The sequence below is a fragment of the Tenrec ecaudatus genome, unplaced genomic scaffold, assembly GCF_050624435.1.
Source record: "Tenrec ecaudatus isolate mTenEca1 unplaced genomic scaffold, mTenEca1.hap1 Scaffold_501, whole genome shotgun sequence".
NCBI classification, from domain to species: domain Eukaryota; kingdom Metazoa; phylum Chordata; class Mammalia; order Afrosoricida; family Tenrecidae; genus Tenrec; species Tenrec ecaudatus.
Window position 1 is genome coordinate 144,581 of NW_027459413.1, and position 23,892 is coordinate 168,472.

Below are 23,892 nucleotides of genomic sequence, written 5' to 3' on the forward strand. Positions count from 1 at the left end.
AGGGGAACTGGTGACAGAGAGGTGGGAGGACTGGACAATCATGGTATGGACAAGGGAGGAGTTTGGGTAGAAAGTGTATGAGGTAACAGGGTAGGGGATACTGGATTACAGAGTGTGGGCTCAGAGGTGGTGGGAGGGTGTTGAAACAAGGCAGGAGTGGGAGGAGGTGGTGAGGAGGAAGGCTGAAGAAGAATGAGACACTATAGCAAGAGATATAGGGTTACAGTCTGGCAACTGGGAGAATGTAGCAGCATCCTGTGGGTTGGAGAAACCTGAAGGAGGTTGTAAAGGGGAGGGGAGAAAGAAGGCACAGCTGCAGTTTGGTCAGAGACAATAGGCACTGAAATTGGCGGCATATCATGAACAGAAGGATCACAGACTGATTCTTAGTCTGAGAGAGGAACATTTTCCTGAACCAGTAGGACCTGCATAGTGGAACAATTCTGAAATAAATGAGGTTGAGCACAAAGGAGAAAACTTGGATATACGGAATATCAGAATATATTTTGTAGATTAAAAAGAAATTATTGAGATCTTGAAAAAATTTAAAATCAAGTATACCACCTGGTGACCATCTTGAATTGTTGTCCAATTTGTACTGCAGTCATGCATTATTACATGAGAAAATCAATTTTCCCCTATGAATAACTGATTTAAGACCGAGTGAATTGAAGTTTGCCAGTACACAAACTAGAAGTATTTTATGCCATTGCTTAGTGTGGTAGTTATATAAACATTTGACAATTTGATGATTAAGACTGAAGGGGTGGAGTCCAGCCTGCCAATCAAAATATAACCAATGGCCCCTGTGTGGGTACGGCCTTCTCCTGACAATTTTGGAATTCCGGAATTTCCTTCTTGGAGGCAGGAGACAGTCTCTCTCTCTCTCTCTCTCTCTCTCTCTCTCTCTCTCTCTCTCTCTCTCTCTCTCTCTCTCTCTCTCTCTCTTTCTCGGCTCACTCTCTTAGAGACGCTCTACTGACCAGACACATGATACTATGCTGATAGACCCCATGCCCTGGGAACTAGAGAAGCCACATGGAGACCCCTGCCAATGCTGAGATGCTTACACCACCACTGAATCCAGACTTTCTACCCACTGGCCTGTGATTATCCTGCATTCAGCATCATTGCATGTGTTTCTTACGTCTGAAGGGGACTTCATGGATCGGTATCGGACATATGGGCTAATATCAGACTTATGGGCTTGAACTGGACTGGGTGGGAATGCTTTGTTAATGTACAATTTCTCTTTATATAAACCTCTTATACACACGACTTTCTATGAATTTCTCTAGCCTACCTGGACTAACACACTGAGCATTCTTACAACCCATTTTAAAATGCTGAGTGAAAATGTGAGCTCTGTTATATGAGGTAGTAAAACAGGAGAGCATCCTTACACTGGGTAATTACCACCTAAGCCCCCAGGGCTGGGAAGACAATCTGACTGAGCAAAGCTTTCTGGTACGTGGACATTTTCAGAAAGGCCAAGAGAAAATGAGCAGATGACCTTGAAGTAGGGAGCTTTGGATTTAACACTCACCAATGTGTTGTCAGAGGGTCTTTAGCTGAAGATGTGGAGATCCCTCTGTTAGGCTCACTGGCTTGAAGGGGGTCCAGGAAGGCTGCTAGGAACTTTAGAGGCTAGGGAAAGGAAAGTGCCACTCCAGTCCTAGCCTCGACAGCCCCCCACCTTCCCCGTGCAGGCCACCATATCTCAGGTTTTACAGAGATAAGAGACAGAGTGAGACCTTTAATTTATAGATTTATTGAGGGAGGTGTGGTTTGTAGGGAACAGGAAATCATAGGGGTTTAGAATAGTTAGGTAAGAAAGGTTAGAGCTGGCCCTTCGTCTAAAGCCAGAGGATTAGCTAAATTAAAATGTGTAAAATCCATGAGACCCACTATTACATAAGAGAACATGAACAAACTACAGTAGAATTGGTGAGGAAGGGGTTAAACAGCTCTAATGTCTGCTGCAGAACCTGCAGAAAGAATCTAAGTGGGAGGGAGAGCCAGCCTTACAGGTAGAGAGAAGAGGTGAGAGCAAAAGAGGCCAGAGCAGCAGGAGGGTAGAAGGAGCCCAATCCAATCCAGGCTCAATTTGAGTGTGTAAGTCTTTGGGATATCTGTACTCTTTTTGATAGGAGGGTTCCCCCACATCTTTGTGGGTGGTCTGGATAACTCCAATGGACTGGCTGCCAGCTTCCACAGACTGACAACACAGCTGGGTGGCAAGATATATGGAGGAAGCTTTGTAAACATAAGAAACCTATGCTTTCCTTAGTAAAGGCTTCCAACGAACCCTAGAAGGGTTCTGGCCCTTCTAGAGACCTATAAGCTTTTCCCCAAAATACTGGGTCTCCCTTTGACTGAGTTCCAGGTCACTGAACCCAATCTTTCTAGGGCAGGGTGTGTCTCTTCTTCTCCTGCCAGCTGCCAAGGTGTTCACTAAGAGCCACCGAACTGGGCCATCTCCTTGAGGCCCCAGTCCTGGAAGGGCTTAGCCCAGCAACCTGGGAATGCCAATCAGTTTCAGTGCATGGTGGCTGCACTGGAATACCACTTCTACACCCACAAGGCTGAGGCTCCCTGCGGCCACACAACAGCTGGCACTAAGAGCCAGGGAGTTTCTAGAACTGGACCTTGGGTTCTCCCCCGGCCCTGCTTCAGAAGAAGGTACCGCACAGGTGACAAGTCTTAGCAAACCTCCGGAGGAAGCCCTAATGTTTTGCGCACCAGCTGCAGCCACTAGCTTCTGGAGACGCGTGCTCTTCTTCGTAGCGAGAGAAACAACAGACCCCAGGGCTCACCGTTGAGCTGATGAGGTGCAAGGAGTCTCTGGGAGAAGGTATCGATGTATGGAAACAATGAAAAGGGGGGTGAGCAGAAACCCACAAGGCAACGAACCTGGGAACCTGGAAGACAAGACCCCCAGCCTGGGATTACCTTTCTCCAACAGGGATTTCCACCAAGAACCCCAACCAATCCAAAAGTTGGGGGATGGGACACCAGCTCACCTCTCACCAGGAGAGGAGTGTCCCCTGGGGAAGGTGAGAAGAGAAAGGTCGCTTACACCCCAGCAGGACTTCTGTGTGCACCAGGGTACCCCAAACTGGCTGCTGCCCACACGCACATGCTTGGGAAAGAGCGCCCCTCACCTGGGAGCGCTGGCTACTACGCAGAGCTAAGGTACCAGGAGGTTCTCTCGCACCACATGCAGCGCACAGTAAGTAGGACGCTAGGACGCGCCCAATAAGCCACACTTCCGGCTGGGACATCGCCACTTCCACCCCATCTCTGAGCACCCGGGTTAGGAGGAGCCGGCGGGGTTGGTCTCTGCCTTCACTTCACCTTTGAGGCGGTTCTGGACCGGACCATTGGCTTGGATGCACACACCCAGGTGTCTGGGGAAGGGAAGAACCAGAGTGCTGTTTAGGCTGGGGGCGGGGCCAGAGGCGGGGCCTGGGGCGGCGCAGGGAGGAGCCAGTGATAGTCCTCCCGCAACAATGGGCCCTCAGACTTTGATAATGATGGCCAAGTCACCTGAGGGCAGAAACGGTACTTTCTCCCAGCACCGAGAGTGTGCATGGGAGACATAAAACGATGTACAACGTACGTGGACTGTGTAAGCTTGTGATCAGATTCCCCAGATGGGGCATCCTCCTCACTAACATGAACCATCCAGCCATTCAACCCTGCCACGGTGTTAATGGTGCTGACGCAAGAACCGAAACTAATGACCTTTGAGGTGAAGGGCCATTCTGCTCCCCAAAGCATTGTCATGTATGAAGACTGCCTTTAGGAAAAAAGAAGTAGCTGGCATCAAATGCTCTAGGTAAATTTTATGTCAGAGTAACAAAATTTAAATATAAAACAAGCGGGAGCACTAAAACGTGATGGGAGAAGGGGGAGGGGAGTTGTTAAACTTGACTGTCCTTAGAGTTGGAGTTTGTGCTTTTATCTTGTTTTATTTTGCTTGAATGCTATTGGGGCAGTTAAACATGACAGTTCGATTCAATTATGCATATCATGATTTCCCCACTCTGCTAATTTAATTTATCACTCACCAGAGGTTCTATCAATCCAATGGTTTCAAGTGCATGGGCAGAATATTTGTAGAGACTCTTCCAAATTGCGAGGTCTGGAATTTAAATTTAATTCCTCCAAGTAACTCTTGTCTGTTGGGTCTCTCACAACAAGTGCTTATGGGACAGATCAAAGTGAAGCATGTCCCTATTAATTTGCATCCATAAAGACTATGCTTCTTTTATGGCTGTTATACTAGATAATTTCATTATGAAAGTTCTAGTCAGATTCCAAAGTTGCTGGCTGAAAATGGAGATACAAGAATTTCAATATTGTTACATTTCCCAATTTGGTGAGATCATTCCACAGACGATGGAAAACTGTCGCCTAACTTTATAAGGAATCAAAAAAAAAGTCACTTATCAGCAAATATTTATTGAATTAAACTGATTTATGTTGCCAGTTCTGATGGACTCGCCATATCCTTAAATCTTGGGAAACAGAGACTAGATTTTGCAAAGAAAAGGGGACTTCTCTTGAAATACCTGCCCTGTTCGACTGGGTAGGCTAGAGAAACAAATCCAGGGACACTCATAATGTATACGAAAGAGCTTTATATCAAAGTGTAATTGGATATCAAGAAACCATCTCAGCCCAGTCCAGACCAAGTCCATAAGTCTGATATTAGCCCATTACTCCAATACTAGTCCATATATTCCTCTTCAGACTCATGCACCACATGCAATGATGCTGAATGCAGAAGGATCACAGGTCGGTGGCTGAAAATTCTTGTGTATCCAATGGCGGTAGACTTTCTTAATGCTGGCTCAGGTCTCTATGTGGCTCTTTTGGCTCTCTGAACAGTGTGAAGGTGAAGCAGAGAGAAAGAAGTTGGCCAACTTCCAGGGAGAAAGAGTGGAAGTTCCCAGAATTCTCATGAGAAGGTCAAGCCCACCAGGAAGCATCATGGAGCTGTGACATGAATGACAGGCTAACCTTCACCCCTAGACTAATTTATCAGGTGAATATGAAATTATGTAACTACTACACCTGCTTTCATGTGAGGTTTTCTGCCCCCATGGATAAATCATGAATTGTCAAAAAAATAAAACAAGCAAACAAAAAAATCAATCACTGCGATCGAGTCAATATGGACTCAGAGGGATGCTTATAGGACAGGGTAGAACTGCCCTTGTGAGTTTCCAATTCAGCGTCCAAATTAAGTTCCCATGGTTCAGATGTTTACATATTTTTGCAGTAGTTGATTTCACAGTACATGATTTTACATTTACCCTGTAATTATAATTCATGAAGTGTTGTTTTACTTCCAGTATTGCTGCTTCCAACCCAGTAGCTGCTTTTAACAGACTAGATACTTTCAACACAGCAGCTGCTCTCTACAAAGTAGCTGCTCTCTACACATGTGTTACTGGTAAGCAAAAGCACATTATGGCACTAACCCTGTCACACACACTTGCATTTGTACGGGGTGTATGTGATTGGGTTGGAGTTATGATATCATTACGCCAGTTACTCATATGTGGGTGTTTTTTGCATGTGGGAGGATCTGCCTGGAGACAGATAGAGGATTGGTGTCTTGGTTCCTAAGACCATCAGAAATATGTGTTTTCTGATGGTCTTAGGCGATCCCTGCAAAACGGTGTTTGTCTGGGTATTTTAGAGAAACAAATCCAAAGAAACTCGTGTATCAGAGAGAGTTTTATATAAAGGTTAAGTACACATCGAGAAAATATACCAACCCAGTGGTACCCAAGCCCACAAGTCCAAGATTAACCCTCATGTCTGACACCAATCCATTAAGTCCTCCTCCACCTCACAAAATACACACAATGACTGGAGGAAAGCCAAATCAGAGAACATGTAAACATCTCAGTGCTGGAAGGGGTCTGCCACGGCTGCTCCAGGGCTGTATTGGGGTAGGTCCATGCGACTTCTCCTTGGGGATGTCTTGCAGGAAGTGAACCTTGTCAGCTTAAGCAGAGAACTGGCCAAGGCCGCTGCACCCTGGTCCGACCATCACAACGCAAGAGACCTGGGAACTAGAAAGGCAAGGCTCACCGAGTCATTTATCCCTCGGCCCTTCAAACAATCCCACATGTGTTTATCGGCCAGGTAGGCACAATAAACTAATTACCTTGAGTAGTTCGACCTTCAAAGGGGTATCGACCCTCCAAGTTGAGAACCAGTGCTCTATAGGGTTTATATCAGTCTTAAGTGACTGGACAGATGTGAATTGTATGTTTGGGGTCCAGCCTCTAGCGTTGCACCTGAGATAGACCCAAGGTAACAAGGACAATCACAGTTAGCCATGTGTTCAAGAGGAGCATCTCCCCACTCTCATGTCTGAATTCCTAAGGTACTCTCCTCTGGAAACAGCTCCCAGAATGGACTCACTTGATTTGATTTTTCTAAATATAAATCAACCAGTTTTTAGGGAAGAGGCTGAAAAGAATTTATTTCTACATAAGTCCAATGGTCACAAATCATAATATGCTTCATAAAGGAAAGGCAGATGAACCACTCAAGAGAGATTTGAAAACAGTTTCCCCTTGCAAATTAATGGATTGAAACCTGAGGACACAGGCTTGAATGACCCAGCAAACTATAGTGAAGAGCAGTCATTGTGAACTCCAATGAGGCTAACCCTACTCTCTACCCCTGGTTTTTCCAGCTTTCCACCTGACCACTTTTTAGCACTTATTTCATGGAATATATTTGTTTTCCCTTTCCACAACGTTTTACCTTATGCTACTATTTCCTTTCTAAAGCTTTACAGCAATCCCTTTCTCGTTGTTGTTCTACTAATTCTACTACTTCTGCTTCATCTTCGTTTTCTTTTACATTAAGAGAAAATAGAATGGTTCCTACTGGAATTCCTACTAAATCTGTTGCTAAAATGCAAATTTTGTTTGAACAAAATAAACTAAAAACCACAGCAGACCATCCTATTTGTGCTCTCACTTGCACCTACTCCTGGATCCTGGGCCTGTGCTTTTTGGGCCTGAGCACACCCATTACCCTGAATTCCCTTCAGTTCAACCCCAACCCTGTGCTGCAGGGTGGTTTATATGGGAACTCACATTAACTTTCCCTCACTGTGTCTTCTTGCACAGTCATACGCAGCCGGGTCCTCCACGGCCACAGTGCTCAGGTGCAGGGAGAACTGGTTCTTGGATGTGTCTGGGTTGATGAATAGATGATCTCTGAAGGATGGTGTGTATTCGCTAAACCACTCTTACCTGTAGAAGCTCCTTCCTATCCACCCAGGGCCTCTCCCAGGGCTGCCTGATCTGCTCCCAAATAGCGCTGGTTCTGGAGCCTGAGTCCCCAGTGATGGTGCAAGTGTGCGTGAGGGTCTGTGATGCCCTCACCACCTCATGGTCTGACTCCTGCAGCTTCACTTTGGACGGGACACAAGGAGACTTACAAAACAAGTATTAAATATCCCACCTGTCATTAAAACTGCTGTGACCTACTGTATCTCCCTGCCACTGACACGATGGGAGACACAGTACCATCAAAATGAGAAAAAGAATGCAAGCAGACCTTTCTGTATCAGAGTCTCCCTGGTACAGCAGGCTCTGGAATTCTGCTGGTTCCAGAGGGGAATCTTGAGGGTGGGGTGGGTGTTCATATCATTTAAATAATAAACCACACCAGGCTTTTGCTTATGAGTGTTACTGGCTGTTATCAGGGGGTCAGAGGATGACTATTAAGAGTGTGCTAATTGACAGGGCTCACAGCTCCACATGGAAGCTTCTTCAGAGCTGGTTCTTGAAGCACGTTGTATGGCAGTGATATGTAAGCAATGAGAGTGGGGTGGCCCACAGGCATACACTGAATTTATACCCTCCCAGATCCTAATATTTGCAATCATAAAATTATCCGAGTTCCAGTGTACCTTGTATTGTTTGATTTGAAAAAATGCATCCACTAGTGTGTGCATTAATTTATTCATTTGAGTTCTGAGAGCTATGAACACGCCAGACATTCTTCTGCACTGAGGGAAAATCAGTAAACCACGCAACTGAGCTAGGAAATGAATGATCTCTTCCTCAAAAACTAAACCCACTGCGAGTGCACCTGTCCTGATTCATGGGAACCTTATAAGATTGATTAAAGCTGCTCATAGAAATTCTCTGACTGTAAATAATAACAGGAAAAGACAACCTCATCTTACTTAGGAGGAATGGTTGGCTGGTTTGTGGTGAGCAACCCAATACTTATCCCATTACATCACCACATCTCTGTACATCTTTATACTAAGAAGCCCATATTAAGGGCTTTTTAAATGTCACTTTGAGAAGCCAAGTGGTGATACTTTCAATATTATTATATGAATATGAGCCCTGGACTATGAATAAGGGGGTCCATAACCAAATTTATGGCCATTCACTTACCTTTTGGAAAAGAATGTTGAAAGTACCATGGACTGGGCTATCAATATAACAAGCAGATCTCTTGTGAGGGAAACATAGCCTGGGAGTTCCTTAGAATGAAGGATGGTGAGACTTAGTTCCATGTACTTGAACATGTTATCATGACACCAGTCCATTGAGAAAGACATCATCAATGATAAAGGGGATCAGTAAAGAAGAAGGTGATGGACTGACACAGTGGCTGTAACAATGGGCTCAAACATATTTATTGTGATAATGGTGCTGAACTAGGCATTATTCAGTTCTGTTTTGCGTTGAATCACTGAGATTTGAAATTGATTCTGTGGCACTTAACATCATCAAAATTAAATGAAAAGACACAATATTCTTCCAAAGTTGAATGACAGTGCTGGGGAAAGGATATATGTTTTATTTTCCGTAGCAAAAGGAAATATGTAACAGACTACACTCTTTATAATTGTTCTTATGTGGAATTTCATTTTGCCTTGGTTAAATATTGGTTGCAAAAGTCTTGTCTTCGTATTTATAGAACATTAAGCATCCAAGGTTGTTTGGGTGCAGGAACATAAAGACTCTTAGTGACCCTACATGAAAGAGAACTCTCTGAAAGGATTTTCTTTTCTGTAATAATGATGGGATAACCTTATCAGGTCTTTAACCAACTGAGTCACCATGTGGTTTTGAACTGCCAACCTTTTGGCTAGAAGTTGAGTATTTAATCATGCCCACATAGTTTCGTGGTCCAGGTTCTACTACATATAATTTACATGTATCTACTTTTACTTCCTACAGGTGAATATTTATGTGTATGTTGACTGGTCTTAAGACATTATGTAGAGTTCTTCTAGGTCAATACTATTACTATTATTTGTTCCTTGAGTGTTTAATATGGGATTCTGTCCAATGCATTGTGTGATTTTAGTAGTAACCCTGGGCACCGTCTTCAGTGCCAGAAACACCTCCCAGAATTGTGAAAACTAAGAGTGACTCCTGTAATGGCCAAATACCCCATAAGACATATCAAGGAATTGATGCATTTGGGTTATGTTGTGGCAGTTTCATCATCTCTTGTCAACTTGGGAAGGGATGGAGTCTAGCCTGTCAATGAGATCTCAGCTTGATGACTTCATTTGTAGGTGCAAAGGAGATGAATATCTCCCTGGAAGCCAGACCCAGATAGCATCTCTTCTTGTTGAGACATTCCTGTTTACAAAGCCACATGGAGCTACACTGATGCAGCTAGAGCCCTGGAACTGGAGGGGCCATGTGCAGACCCATGACAGTGCTGAGATGCTTCCATCACCATAAGAACCACAAGACTTTCCACCCACCGGCCTGTGATCTACATCATTGCATGTGTTTCATGAATCTGAAGAAGAATTTATAGACTGATATCAGACATAGGGGCTAATATTGGACTTATGGACTTGATCTAAGCTGGGATGTTTTCTTAATATACAAATACTCTTTGATATAAAACTCTTTCTTACACACATGTGAGTTTCTCCCTGGATTTGTTTCTCTAGTATACCCAGAATAGCACATGGTGTTACAGAATAATATTAAATCTGTCATGGGCTGCCTGAAGGACAAGCAGGTCTGTCTTGGAGTAAACACATCTTGTTTAATTCTTGTAATCATTCAAATAAGATTGTAACTCACTTATTTGGGCATGACATTAAGGAGAACCAGAACCCAGAGAATGATCTTGTACTTGGTAAAGTAGAATGTCAATGAAAATGTGAGAGACTTTCAATGGGACTGATTGTCCTAAGGCTGCAATGATGAGTCCAAAGAGAGGGATGATTGTAAGGATGGCGCACTTTCGGGCAGTATTTCATCCTGTTTGTATTAGTCTGGGTACTTTAGAGAAACAAATCCAACGAAACTCATATGTATAAGAGAGTTTTATATAAAGGCAAGTGCACATCAAGAAAACATCCCCAACCGGTGCTGCCCAGGCCCACAAGTCCAACATTAGCCCATACGTTCAACACCAATCCACAAAGTCCATTTCCATCTCAAAAATACATGTATTGACACCGACTGCAGGAGGAAAGCTGAGTCAATTAATGTGTAAGCATCTCAGCTCTGGCAGAGGTCTCAACATGGCTGCTCCAGTATCTAGGGTGCATTGGGGTGGGTTCATGTGGCTTCTTCTCAGGGATGTCTTGCAGGAAGTAACCCTTGCCAGCTGAAGCAGGGAACTGGCTAAGGCAGCTGCACCTTGGTCCAACCATCAGAAAACAAGAGACCCGAGAACTAGAAAGATGAGGCTCACCGAGCCATTTAGCACTCTGCCCTTCAATTAACACCACGTGTTTATCCGCTACATTGCACAATAAACTAACCACCTCACTGTTGTTCATGTGATCACTGTGAACTTAAGCCAACTTAAAGATCCCTAACAAAATATTATGCAGGTTATTGTAAGTTAAAATTATTACATAAACATATATTTGTGAGTATTCACTGGAAGGAAAATATTGGACATGCAGCTGATGGATTGGAGAAGATTTGAGGCTCACATAAGAATTTTATACTGCATTAATATTTTTATAAGGAGTTTTGGTGGCATAGTGGTTATGCATTGTGCTAAGATTTGCATTCACCAGTTTGCAACTACTAGCCACTCCATGGAAGAAAGACAGGGGATTCTACATCAGTAAAAATCAGAAACTCACTATAAATTGGCATTGAAATAATGGCAGTGGGTTTGGGTTTGGTTTTCTTTTAATATTTTTAACTTGACAACAAATGGCACTAGTTAGTGTCCTGAATTGTAAACTGAGATCTGAGTACATATTGTTGTGAAGTCTGCCTTTGGGTAGATGGTAAATAAAGGCCATCCCTATAAAAAGAAGTATGGTCAGATGCCTGGAGATTCCCTAGAATCACACTCTGCACAATGGTCCCTAGAGAGGTGCTGACAAGGCGAGGGAACCACAGCGTCTGAGAGGAAAGCATCACTGACCTAAGTCTCTTGCATCTGCTTAAACCATGACCTGATGTACTAAGGTTTGTGTCTGGGCTCACACTGACTTCCCATCACTGTGTCTCTAGCACAGTAATACACGGCTGTGTCCTCAGGATTCACAGAGCTCAGTTTTAAATAAACTTGGCTCTTGGAGGTGCCCAGGTGATGCTGACTTGGGCCTGGAGAGCTGGATTATAGTCTGTGCTCCCATCACCCTGTATATCACCAACTCACTCCAGTCCTTTTCCTGGGGCCTGGCAGATCCAGTACACACCATAGCTGGTTAAAGAGAATCCAGAGACAGTACAGGTGAGAGACAGGGTCTGTGAGGGCTTCACCAGTCCAAGACCTGACTCATAATTGCACCTTGGCCAGGATACCTGGGTATAAAGACAAACACAGTGAGTCGTGTGCTCAAATGCTGTAATCTCAGACTTCATGTACGAATCTCTGAAGCACTCACCTCCCAGAGTTGCCACCAGAAACAAGAAAAGCCATACACAATTCATGTTCATGTGGCTGAGATTCATGATAAAAGAATGCTCTCCAGGGTGAGAAGGCATATGACTTTAAGTACATGTATGCTGTGGTTTCATCTGAATGCATATTAGGTATTTGCATGTGGGACGTGCGGTTGTATGTAAAAAGGTGGAAAGGGCAGAATGGTGGTGTCCAAGTGTGTAATCTAAAAAGACTTTTCCCCAGCTTTGTCTTCCCTAAAAATATGCCAAACATTAGAGGCTATTTGCCAGCGTATTGTGGGAGGTAATTGTTTCCATGGAGAGCCAGAGAAGTGGTCAAACCTGCTCAGTGACATCCAAAGTTAGGCTGCCATCCTGAATCTGAGATCCGTCCTTCTTGGCACAGGTATACCCCAATCCCTCCCCTTCCTATTGCCTGTATACCCCTAGATTTTCATCCTCTCATTACTGTATTACCTATAGTATGACCCCTCCCTGTGATGTGTGTCTTTACCTGAAATTAGGGGGCTTGCACACCCTCAAAGGTATATAAATCTTGGTTAGAAATAAAGAATCTCTCTCCCGTGGTGCTCTCCTCTGCGGTCCTCGCTTCCGTGTCCCCTCTCCCCTTGTTCTCCTTCCCCTCACTCTCCTGCCCTCAGGTCTCCCATCTCTATGGGAATCACGGAGCGGGGCTACGGTGAGCATGCTAACATGAAATTTGTCTGATTCCATCATTTTACTCTTTCTTCTATCGCCTGTAATTCTCTATGAGTTTACTATAATCTTTAATTATTATCACTGTACAATTGTGCCTACCAGACCTGGGATGATTTGTGAGGCGCTGGCTACCCTGACAGCCATGGGAGAATACAGTCTTCTCCCTGAGGTCTTCACTCTAGCAATCATACAAACATCTGTGCAGATTTCATGTTTAATGTAGCTTTATGTCATTTCCATCAAAATACCCAGATGTTCTATTGAAATTAAAGACAATCTCTATCCTCACGATATTTAGGTAACAAGACCAGGCCTACCTGAATCTTTCCATACATCTGAACACATAGGGAAACTAGAGTATGTCATCCATAAAGCTCCTTGGCCCTATGATATTTCAGAATATTTAGAAAGGAGTAAAAATACTTTAACCCTATCTTCTAGATTTAGAGTTGGAATAAAAGGTTTCCTAACAATATGGTTATTGTGTGGTTAAAAGAAACCACAGAAATAAGAAAAAGTGCATTTATCCTCTCATGAGTTATTACCGAGGGTGGGCATTGGGCTCAGTGTATTTTGAGAGGCGCCTGCTAACAGCGAGAGGCGTTTCCTGGACTTACACTGTCTTCCACAACTGTGGGTACCTCAGCAACATTCTTTTCTGGTACTGAGCTTTCAGACTCTTGGTCAGGAGTATTACCTGGAGTTGTCTCTGCAGGTTTCCTGCCATGGGCAGTAGAGCTACCATAGTGGTCAGCACAGCAGTTCTAGCTGACCAGGCACTGCAGTCCTTACCCAGACTCCTGTCTTCACTTCTATCTTCTCTTGGTCCAGAGCTGGTGGATCCTTAGCATCCATGCAAGTCTGCTTTCTCCCTGAGACTGGTTTTCTGTCTGGACTCACACTGACTCTCACTCACCGTGAAAAGCTTGGGCCATAGAGAATGATACAAGTTGCGAACACTCTGAATTGGTTGCAGTGAAATGAAGTGAGATCGATTCATGTAGATATTTATATAGATATTGTTATGAGATATATGCCACAATAAAATATCAATCAAGAAAGACATTTGCCTGAAAGACAATCAAAGTATTAAACAGAGGTTAGGGTTCATTCTGTCCACAGAAATAGGAACCATACTTAAAGCAGATTTCTATTCAAAGTAATTCAAGCAAGAGAGTTATAGAGTTATTTATTCCATGTTAAGGAAGAAATTGTCAAGTGAGAATTCTTTTTATGGGTTTCTGTGATGCGTTTGGGAGGGAATTTTGCAGCTGTTGGTAATTGTTGAACACAATAATAATCTAATGCCATTTGTGTTAGTCTGGGTACATTAGATAAATGATCCACAGAAACTCATATGTATAAGAGAGTTTTATATAAAGGTTAAGTGCACATCAAGAAAACATCCTAACTCAGTGGTACCCAAGCCCACAACTCCAACATTAGCCCATATGTCCAACACCAATCCACAAAGTCTTCTTCCATCTCACAAAACATGCACAATGAGGCCGATGGCAGGAAGAAAGCCAAGTAAGAGAATGTGTAAGCATCTCAGCACAGGCAGGGTCACCCCTCAGCTGTTCTAGCACTCAGGGCTTCATGGGGGTAGGTCCATGCAGCTTCTCTTAAGGGATGTTCTTGCAGGAAGTGAGCCTTGCCAGATGAAGCAGGGAACTGTCTAAGGCAGCTGCACCCTTGTCTGACCATCAGAAAACAAGTGACCCTAGAACTAGAAAGGCGAGGCTCACCAAGCCATTTATCCCTCAGCCCTTCAATTGACCCCATAAGAGTTTATCGGCCAGGTTGGCACAATAAACTATGTACCTCTCCATTGAATTATGTATGAGAAGAATGTTGAAAATATTATTTTGTAGCACATATATGATAAAAATAACTTAGAATATGACATAGTTTTCATTTTTTACTCACAATTAGAAATGATGGAGAGTGTTGCTGGTACAACATTTCAAAAGACTAGCTAAAATATTCAATCAGAAAAGAGATTATGATATAAGCCAGAAATTTGAATTTATAAAAAGTGTTAGCAATGGAATAAATATTCTTTATTTAATATTTTATTTATTGTCTCACTTTTCCTCCAAAACTGTTTTATTGGGAGCAAATGCAGTTGTCATATCCATCCGTAGTTCAAGTGCATCAAGCAGTATTATACAACTGCTACCCCAATTAGCTTGAAAACATCATCTTCCTTTCTCAACTAGTGGCACCATCTCCCTTTATTCCACCACCACCACCACTCCACTGTAGTCCCAGAAACCCCTATTCTACTTGCTGTCTCTTTATGTTAATCAATTCTGGCTTTCATCTACCATCAAAAAGAAAAACATATCGCTGAAATTCAAGAATGCTATCCCCCAATGACAAAATACATGAGATAAACTCCAATAAGAATTTAAATTGAGGAAGCAGGCAGTCCAAGTGCAGTCAGCAGCCCTTCCTTGGAATCCATAACAGACCTAGGTGTGCTTCGGATGTGTCAGTCTGGCTACTGGAATGTGAGGATCTTGTCAGTTGACTGCCTTTCTCAGGATATTCTGGATCCAAAAGCACTCTTTAGTAGCTGGTGTCCTGCAACACGCCCTGTGGCTCATGCTGAACACGCAAACTGCTTGTCATATGCATGATATTGAATACAGCAAGAAACAACAAAAAACACCTACTCCCTGCCTTCAAGGAGATTTCAGCTCACAGCACAGCCTTATTTCTCTATGTTTGCTGTTCTTCAACTGCAGCACAAAGGAGGGATGCTTGCAAACCTCCCTCCCTGCACTGGCCACAGAGTGAAACCACTGGCTGTGAGGACTGCTGCCTACTCTGATGGTGAGCCGGCTCTGTCTCTTCTCTGTGAGCAAACTACTGTTGCACACAGAGCCTGTGTGTGAGCTGAGCTTTTGTCAGTGACTTCCGACACTGGTTTAACAGAAATCAACAGTTATATGTGTGCAGTACACAAGAAGGGGAGTAATTCAACTTGAAGGGAGAATAAGGTTATTTTTATAAAAGAACCTTGTAAATTGAAGCACAATCAGGAAAAATATATTTAAAAGGAAAACCATTAACATGTTAAGAAAGATTTTTAAAATAATATAAAAGATGTCACAGAAAAGGATGATATAATTAAAATGAGAATATGATATATGAAGTTTTGTGGAGACCAGGATGATGGAAAAAATAGAACAATTTTTAAAAATAGAACAATTCCTGATAATAATATGAAGTATGATTAAACACAATGCAGAATACACAGAAAACAAATTAATGGACATAAATAAACAAAACAAGATGCAAATTCAGAAATTCGATAACTATAAGCCATTGGCACCGTTGAATCCCGAATCACAGTGATTCTAGGACAGAGTAGAACTGCTCCGTAGGGTGTCAGACACTGTTAATCTTTTGGAGGAGCAAACAGCCTCATCTTTCTCGCTTGGAGGAGCTGGTGATTTCAAACTACTGACATTGAACTTTGCATCCCAATGTAAAATAGATAAAAAGATGGCAAAATGAAAACCTGTGCCAGGGGAGGCTAAGAGTTAAGTGAGAAAGCCCTAATTCCACAGGAAATCCTCCCTGTCATCCATCTGTGCCTGTCTAAGGCTGGGTTCTCTGCGCCCCCTGCTGCCCAGTGTCTTCCCTGCAGGGGAGGTTTGTGTCTGGGCTCACACTGACTTCCCCTCACTGTGCTCCTTGCACAGTAATACGTAGCCGTGTCCTCAGCGGTCACGGAGCTCAGCTGCCGGGAGAACTGATTCTTCGATGTGTCTCTGGTGATGGAGAGTCGGCTTTGGAAGGACGGGTTATAACCTGTATTACCACCATAATCTATGCACCCCATCCACTGCAGCCCCTTCCCCGAGGTCTGGCGGATCCAGCTCCAACAGTAAACACTGCTTGTTATGGAGAAACCAGAGACAATGCAGGTGAGGGACAGCTTCTGGGAGGGCTTCACCAGTCCTGGACCCGACTCCTGAAGCTGCACCTGGGACAGGACGCCTGCAAATTAAAAAAAGAAAATTCCATGTCAGTCACAACTATCTCCATAGACCCAGGTCGGATATCTGAATCTCTCACCTTGGGGAACTGTCACAGGCACAGCAGAACACACAGCAATAGCATCTTTAGACCACAGCTCTGTTTCCCAAGAGACCCACAGCCCTGTCTGTAGAGAACTGATAGTTTTCCCACCCCAAGGGTGAAATTGTACCCTAGTGCCTGAAAGATAATTTGCATATGAGGGAGTCCTGTCCTTATAAACAGAAAGTGATAGAGGCCAGGCCCCCCTTTATCTTCTGAGCCCATGGTACGGTAACTGTTTGAACTCATATGTTAAGCAGGGACCCTCAGTTCTTGCTTCAGCCCCATTAACACTTTGGCAGAGTTGGGGGGTTGGGTGTTTCCAGTTTGTTAGGAGGATACACATCCACACCCAACGTACATGGTTCTATCTCAACCATGTCACCCATGCACTCCCTCTGCAAAGGGCCAAATTACTGGTGCCTCAGCCATTGTTATCTGAGTCTTTGCCGCTGGAGTTTCAGCCACAGGTGTGGACCCTTTGGCGTGGACCGCCTCTCTCCTCTCTGGCTCCTCCCCGAGCCCCGCCCCAAGCCGGCCAGGCCCCGCCCACCCCCTCACCAGGCGCCTGTGCTGGCATCTCAGCAGAAATGGGCGGGGAAAGAGCTGCCTTGAGAGGAAGTGAAGGCAGACCCCTACCCCTCTCTGACCCCGCCAGCTCCTCCCACCCCGGGTCACGCCCAGACAGGGCCGGAAGTGGCGGTGTCTTATTCTGAACTGCAACTCACTGCAAGGATTCCACTGTCGGTGCTCTGCTTGCGGTGCCAGAGAAGCGTCCACAGCCTGAGCACCCTGTTGCTGGCGCTCCCAGGTGGGAGGCTCTGGGCTCCGGGACATGTATGTGGGCGGAGGCTGTTTTATTCCAGCTGACTAGGGTGCAAGCGCCCTTTCTCTCCCCCAGGAACCCTGCCAGCGCTTCTCTTGGTGAGAGGTGGGCGGGTGTCCCCAAGGCCGGTCCTATTTCCCTGCTTTCAGATTGGTTGTGGTTCATGGTGGGAGTCCCTGTTGGAGAAAGGGGATCCCGGCTGGGGTTTGGGGCTTCGGGGTTCCCTGATTCTCTCTTTGCGGGTCTCCTAACCCCCCTCCCTTGTTTCCTTCCGCACAGCGATGCCTCCTCCCGAGACTCCTTGTGCCTCCTCAGCTCAAAGGTGAGCCCGGGATCTTGTTCTGCTGACCTCTCTCTGGACCCGACCAGAGTCTGTTCTAGGCGCAAGATCTCTTGCTGGTCCGTGACAGAAACGTCTTCCCTGGCTTTAAAATATTGGTGGCCGCCCTTTCTTCTTACTCTTTGTTTTTATTTCTATCTATATATTACTAAGGTTTTTAAAATCATTCCCATTTCATTTCCTTTCTATTCTTTATTGTTTCTGTTGGGTTCAGTTTGTGAAGCACAAAAGGAGTGGATGCCTAGAGATGAAATAACATGCGAGTGTCTGTAAGGATGCCTGGGTGGGGTCGGGGTGGGTCGCTGGCGGAGTTGGGGAGGGTGAGGGGACTTGGGGAGTAAGAATGAAGGATTGAGGGGACTGAACACTACAACTGAAGGTGACTAATAAGTCTGCTTAAAGGCGATTTAATCATAGTGGGAAAATAGACGATGTGAAATCGATTGTGGTAATGATTGTGGAATGCTTAAGATGGCTGAATTGTGGGATTATGTGGGATATGTGGATTAAGTGCCCCAAAACATGTTAAAAAGAAAGAAAGATGCTCTCCATCACAAAAGTAATCTAACTAAACTATGCACAGAAGAATCAAAAACCAAACTGAAACAAAGGAACCAAAAACAAGGTAATGTTAAGGTGTTCAACCTCTATTTGGGGGATGAAACTGGAAGTGACCCTGAAATGGGCCCTTGGCGTTTGAACGTTGTGAGGCTGAAGGACAATTTATTTGGGGCTGGTGTAGTGGGCGTTGGCCCTGGGGCCCTTGGCCAAGGCGCCTCTGCCAGCTGTCCAGGCAGCAGCAGGCTCATGGTCACCAGGATGTCGCAGGCTGTGATGGTGGAGTAGTTTGGAATGTGCCAGTTGAGATGCCTGGTCGGCGATGTGCCCAAAGGTGTCTTTGATCAACGAGTGCACAACGCTCATGGCCCTGAACGAGATACTGGAGTCTGAGTGGACCTACTGGAGCATCTTGTGCACATAACACACAGTAGGTCTCCTTGCCGCTGCATTGGCATTTCTTGCTGTGCTCCCTTTGAGCCTTAGCTGCAGCCTCCTTGGGACTCCTCCCTGGAGCAGGCAGGGACTTAGCAGGGTCAGGTGGGTTGTTTGACTGGGACGGTACACCTGGTAAAGGTAATGTAGGTGTCCTAAGGCGAGCTGAGGGAGGACAGAAACCTCCCCTGGAGCAGAAATTGTTGAAGCTCACTGGATCTTGATTTTTAGTAGGAATTTAGACCATGAAAGAAGGACCTCTAGATCCCTCTGACCTGTTGGGGTTTCAGCAGGAAGTGTTGGAAAAGTTACCACAGGGATAACTGGCTTGTGGTGGCCAAGTGTTCATAGTGATGTCACTTTTTAATCCTTCAATGTCGGATGATTTGATCTAATCTTCCTTGTAAGATGGGGGTGGAGGGGTGAGGGGCAGGAGTAGAGGAGGGAGGACAGGAGAGAGGAAGGAGGTGAGAGGGAATGATTGGAGCTGCCTCCACACTCCCTGATCGCCCCTAGCCTTGAACCCCGGGCAGCCACCTGCTGGAAAAGGTGTGTAGGCCAGCCACTGAGTGGGGACTTGTTTTTCTCGACACTACCTAGGTGGTCAATGAGGAGGTCCTGTTAGGAAAATGGGTTGGAGATGCTCACATTGTGCACTTGTGTGTCAGCATGCCGTTTGGATCCCTGGCCCGCTGTCGGCACTCTCCCACCCTGGGGTCCCCAGGCTTTCCCACCTGTCTCACAAACTTGAATAGTTGAGTTGGATCCCATTTTATTTTTGTAGATCTTATCATTGTTTCAAAATGTTTCACACACACAAAAATCTATTTTCAATTTCATTATTTATGTGATTTTGGTGTGTACATAAGTGCATGTGTGTGTACCATACACGTTTTTGTAGTATCCTTTTTGATAACAACTAAGGATGTTTACCAGTAGTTTTGTTAGGGCAAAATGTGTGCTACCTGCTAACTGCATATATAAATCTCCTAGTACTGCTTTTGCCCATTTTAGCCCTGCAGGCAGGCTGGCCGGCTCTCCCTGCTCTCTGGCAAACAGCATCACCTCCTCCTCCTCTTGTGTTTTAGAAGGGTATAGGTGTGTTTGAAAGATGGTCAGCATCTTAATATGTAAGGGTTAATGGTTTGGGAGTTGGAGATTAGCAGTTTATCATTAGGGGTTTAAGTACCAAGTATTTTTGTGTGTTGAAATGTTGCCTAGAACATTTTAACATTTACTACCTATATATAGTATTTATGACCTATTTGGCAACTTTTAAAAAATTTAATAAATCTTTTTATTGGGGCTCATACAACCCTTATCACAATGCATAAATATATCAATTGAGTAAAGCACCCTTATACATTAGTTGCCCTCGTTATTCTCAAAATTCTCCTTCCACTTGGGTTCCTGGAATCAGCTCGTTTTCCTTTTTATCCCTTCCCTTCCCTCCCCGCTCTCCCCTCCCCCATGAACCCTTAATAGTTTATAAATTATTATGTTATCTTATACTTCCAGGCCTCTCCCCTCACCCACCTTCCCATTGCCCATCCCCCAGAGATTAGAGGAAGGTGATCACACAATGATGGTTTTTGTTCTTGGTGTCTGCCACCTGGTCCGTTCAACACCTTGTATTCGCTTAGGTTGCGCACTTCTCTGTGGGCTTTGTTGTTTCCGAGCTAGATGGCCGCTTGTTTGCCTTCAATTGGCAACTTTTTTACATGACATCTTCAATTTATGATGAATAAGGAATTTTCTTTTCTTCTTTTTGGAAGTCATTTTCTTCTTTTTATTAATTCTTTTTTTCTGATCAATCTAGCTAGTATCATTTTTAATATGAGTGGTGAAAATGGATATGTATGTTTATCCTGATTCTGCGATGGGGTGAACTTTTTTCTCTTTCTCTTACATGTGACATTTTCAAAGTTTTTTTTACAAGAATGTATATTAGCATATTGAGTTTTACCTATTTCATGTTAGATTTGTAGTTGTTTTTTTTTAACATGAAAAGCTTTTTACTTTGTTTATTATTCATTCTGTGTCAATTTAGATAATTGACTTTTCCCCCATCACTAGGCATATTTGAGTGTTCATTTTCTTGTGTTAAATCAATTCTGGGATGAATTAGAATTAATCTTGATGCATGCTTATTTTAATATATTGTCTGACTCAGTTTCCTATTTTAAAAATAACTTTTTCATTCAGATCCATTATCAACACTCGTCTATAGTTTTCTTAAAATATCGTCATCTGACATGGGTATCAGGTTATTTCTTGTCTCATAGAAAATGTTACTAAGTGCTCTAAAAACTATTGTTATGTTGGAACCCAATAAGTTGAACTTAAGCAACAAAACAGTAAAAAAGTGCTTATTAATCTTATGTGAATACTCTAGCTGCCAGAATTTTTAGTTTTCATCTATCTTACAGTTAGGCTGGAAGTTTCTCAAGAAATTTTATTTTGATTCAATTGATTATAGACCTTCTAAGCATCCTGCAATCCAGTGAGTAATTATTGTCAGTCTCTTGCTCTGCTGGATCCTCTGAACTTCCAGCTGAACCCTCAGTGTACAGGACTGCATGATTTACAGTTTCCTAGACAGACAAATAGCTGCTCACCACTTAGTGAGTGTGTTGTTTTAGACTAGAGCCCATGTTCCTGAAAGTACTCTGCCACCTGGCATGCTGTGAGGCCCTTAGAGAACTGCCTTCAGCTCACCAAAAGAATGGACTAATGAGGGGTGGAAATGCCTCAGTGATTTTGTTGTCACCTTGTTTGTTCCAACTTTTTTTAACTGAAGAAACCTCTTCCCTTTTTTTCATGAGAGAAATAATATCTTTTGTAAACATAACACACTAATGTCTTTGTGTTTGCGCTGGGTGTATATTTGTGGTTTCTGAGACTGTTGTCATATCAGCTGTCATTGAGTCAGTGCCATCTCACTGGGACCCATTGCACAACAGAACAAAACATTGCACTCTCCTGTGCCATCCTCATAATTGAGGATGAACGCATGTTTTTAAAAAATTTATTTATTTTAACTCATTTTATCAGGGGCTTGTACAGCTTGTATTACAATCCATGCATATATCAATTGTGTTACACACATTTGTACATGTTGCTATCATCACTTTCAAAACATTTTCTTTCTACTTGAGCGCTGTATCAGCTCATTTTATTCTTCCCTCATGAAGCCCTGATAAATTATAATTTTTTATTGCTTTTTCGTGTCTTATACTGTCTGATGTCTCCCTTCACCCACTTTTCTGTTGTCCATCCCCCTGAGAAGGGGTTATATGTAGATCATTGTGTTCATTTCCCCTTTCACCCCTCACCTACCCCTTACTCTCCTGGTATTGCCACTCTGATTATTGGTCCTGATGGGTTTATCTGCCCTTGATTCCCTGTGTTTCTAGCTCTTTTCGGTACCCATGTGCATTCTCTGGTCTAGCCAGTTTCGTACAGTAGATTTGGGGTCATGATTGTGGGGTGGGGGGAGCACTAAACAACTAGAGAAAAGTTGTATGTTTCATAGGTGTTATACTGAACCCTAACTGGCTCATCCTTGTGACCCATTCTGATAGGTTAGTTTATTGTGCCAACCTGGCTCATAGGAACATGGTATAAATAATGTTGCAGTTTGATTGGAGGGCAAAGAGATAAATGGCTAGGCAAACCGTGCCTCTCTCTCTCTTGCACTCTTCTCATCAGATCAGGGTGCGCCTGCTAGTTCTCTGCCACAACTTGTGAGCTACACTAAGTGTTGGCCTAACAACCTGTGGATCATGTCACTAGAGCTTGAGGTTCCTTTGAGAAGTGCTTCATCATGTTGCTGATGTATGCATCACTTGAGCTTGGGACTGTTGGATCCTATCTTCTTGCTCTTTGTTGATGATCTGCCCTTTGTTTGCTGCCTGTGTCCAGACTGCCTGCATTGCCGTACATAAGACTCACCTGTCTGCTTCCTTGACCTTGGACCCAGTGGCCCTCATGAGTTGAAGGACTTCCAGTATATTAAATGTTTCAGGAAGTGAGTTGAACTGAGCACTCTGGACAGCTGTGTGAACAAATTAGCTGCTATATTCTTTTGTGCTTTATATGTCTATCCATTATATAGAATATATAATAATATATAATGATTATATATAATGGTTTTATATATAATGATTATATATTGTATATGTAATAGATGTATGTATGCACATATCTATATATATTCACAAGTGTCCTGGTTTTGTTTCTGTGTAACACACCCTTCTGTAAGGGGGTGTCCAATTGCCTACAGATAGACTTTGGGTCTCACTCCACACTACCCCTCTTTCAAATTGATAGGATTTTTTGTTCTGTGTCTCTGATGCCAGATACCTGATCCTATTGACACCTCATGATCACACAGGCTTGTGTGCTTCTTCCATGTGGACTTTGTAGCTTCTCAGTTTGATGGCCTTTAGGACCCCAGAAGCTATATCTTTTGATAGCCAGGCAGCATCAACTTTCTTCACCATATTTGCTTCTGCACCATTTTGTCTTAATCGATTGTGTCAGGAAGCTGAGCATCATGGAATGCCAGGTTATTAGAACAAAGTCTTCTTTCATTGAGAGAGTACTGGGGTAGAGGTCCAATGTCTATCTGCTACTTTTATACTTAAAATTTAAATATATTTACATAGATATGTTACCCTTTTGTCATATATATGTGTACATATGTAAATGACTGTATTTAGAACTCTATAAATGCCCTTTGTCTCCTACTTCTTTCCTCTATTTCCTTTTACTTTCCTCTTGTCCCACTATCATGTTTGGCCTTCATCAGTTTTCAGTAATTCCTCTCATTACATTGCCCTTGATCACGCCCTACCAGGCATCCTACACTCTCCTCAACGTCGATTTTAGATCACTTGTTGTGCCCTTGACCCCAGGCTTACAGCCACTTCCTTTCCCCCACTTCCCTGTTTCCTTTATCCCCCCCCCCAGAACCATCAGCCCCATTGTTGTCTCCTCTGGTGTGTTTATCCTGCCAATCTTAT

At 43.7% G+C, this 23,892-nt stretch overlaps 1 long non-coding RNA gene across 9 annotated transcripts in view; it reads left to right on the forward strand.

The window, feature by feature from the left end:
• Window positions 1-17,364: 17,364 nt before the first annotated feature.
• Window positions 17,365-23,892, forward strand: part of LOC142436629 (uncharacterized) — an 80,214-nt gene continuing 73,686 nt past the window's right edge. For 8 of the 9 annotated variants that reach the window (XR_012782033.1, XR_012782037.1, XR_012782040.1 and 5 more), the window contains exons 1-2: window positions 17,365-17,517; window positions 17,812-17,854. This is a non-coding gene — a long non-coding RNA (uncharacterized LOC142436629). The remainder of the gene's footprint in view (window positions 17,518-17,811; window positions 17,855-23,892) is intronic. The other variant, XR_012782032.1, reaches the window with a different exon arrangement.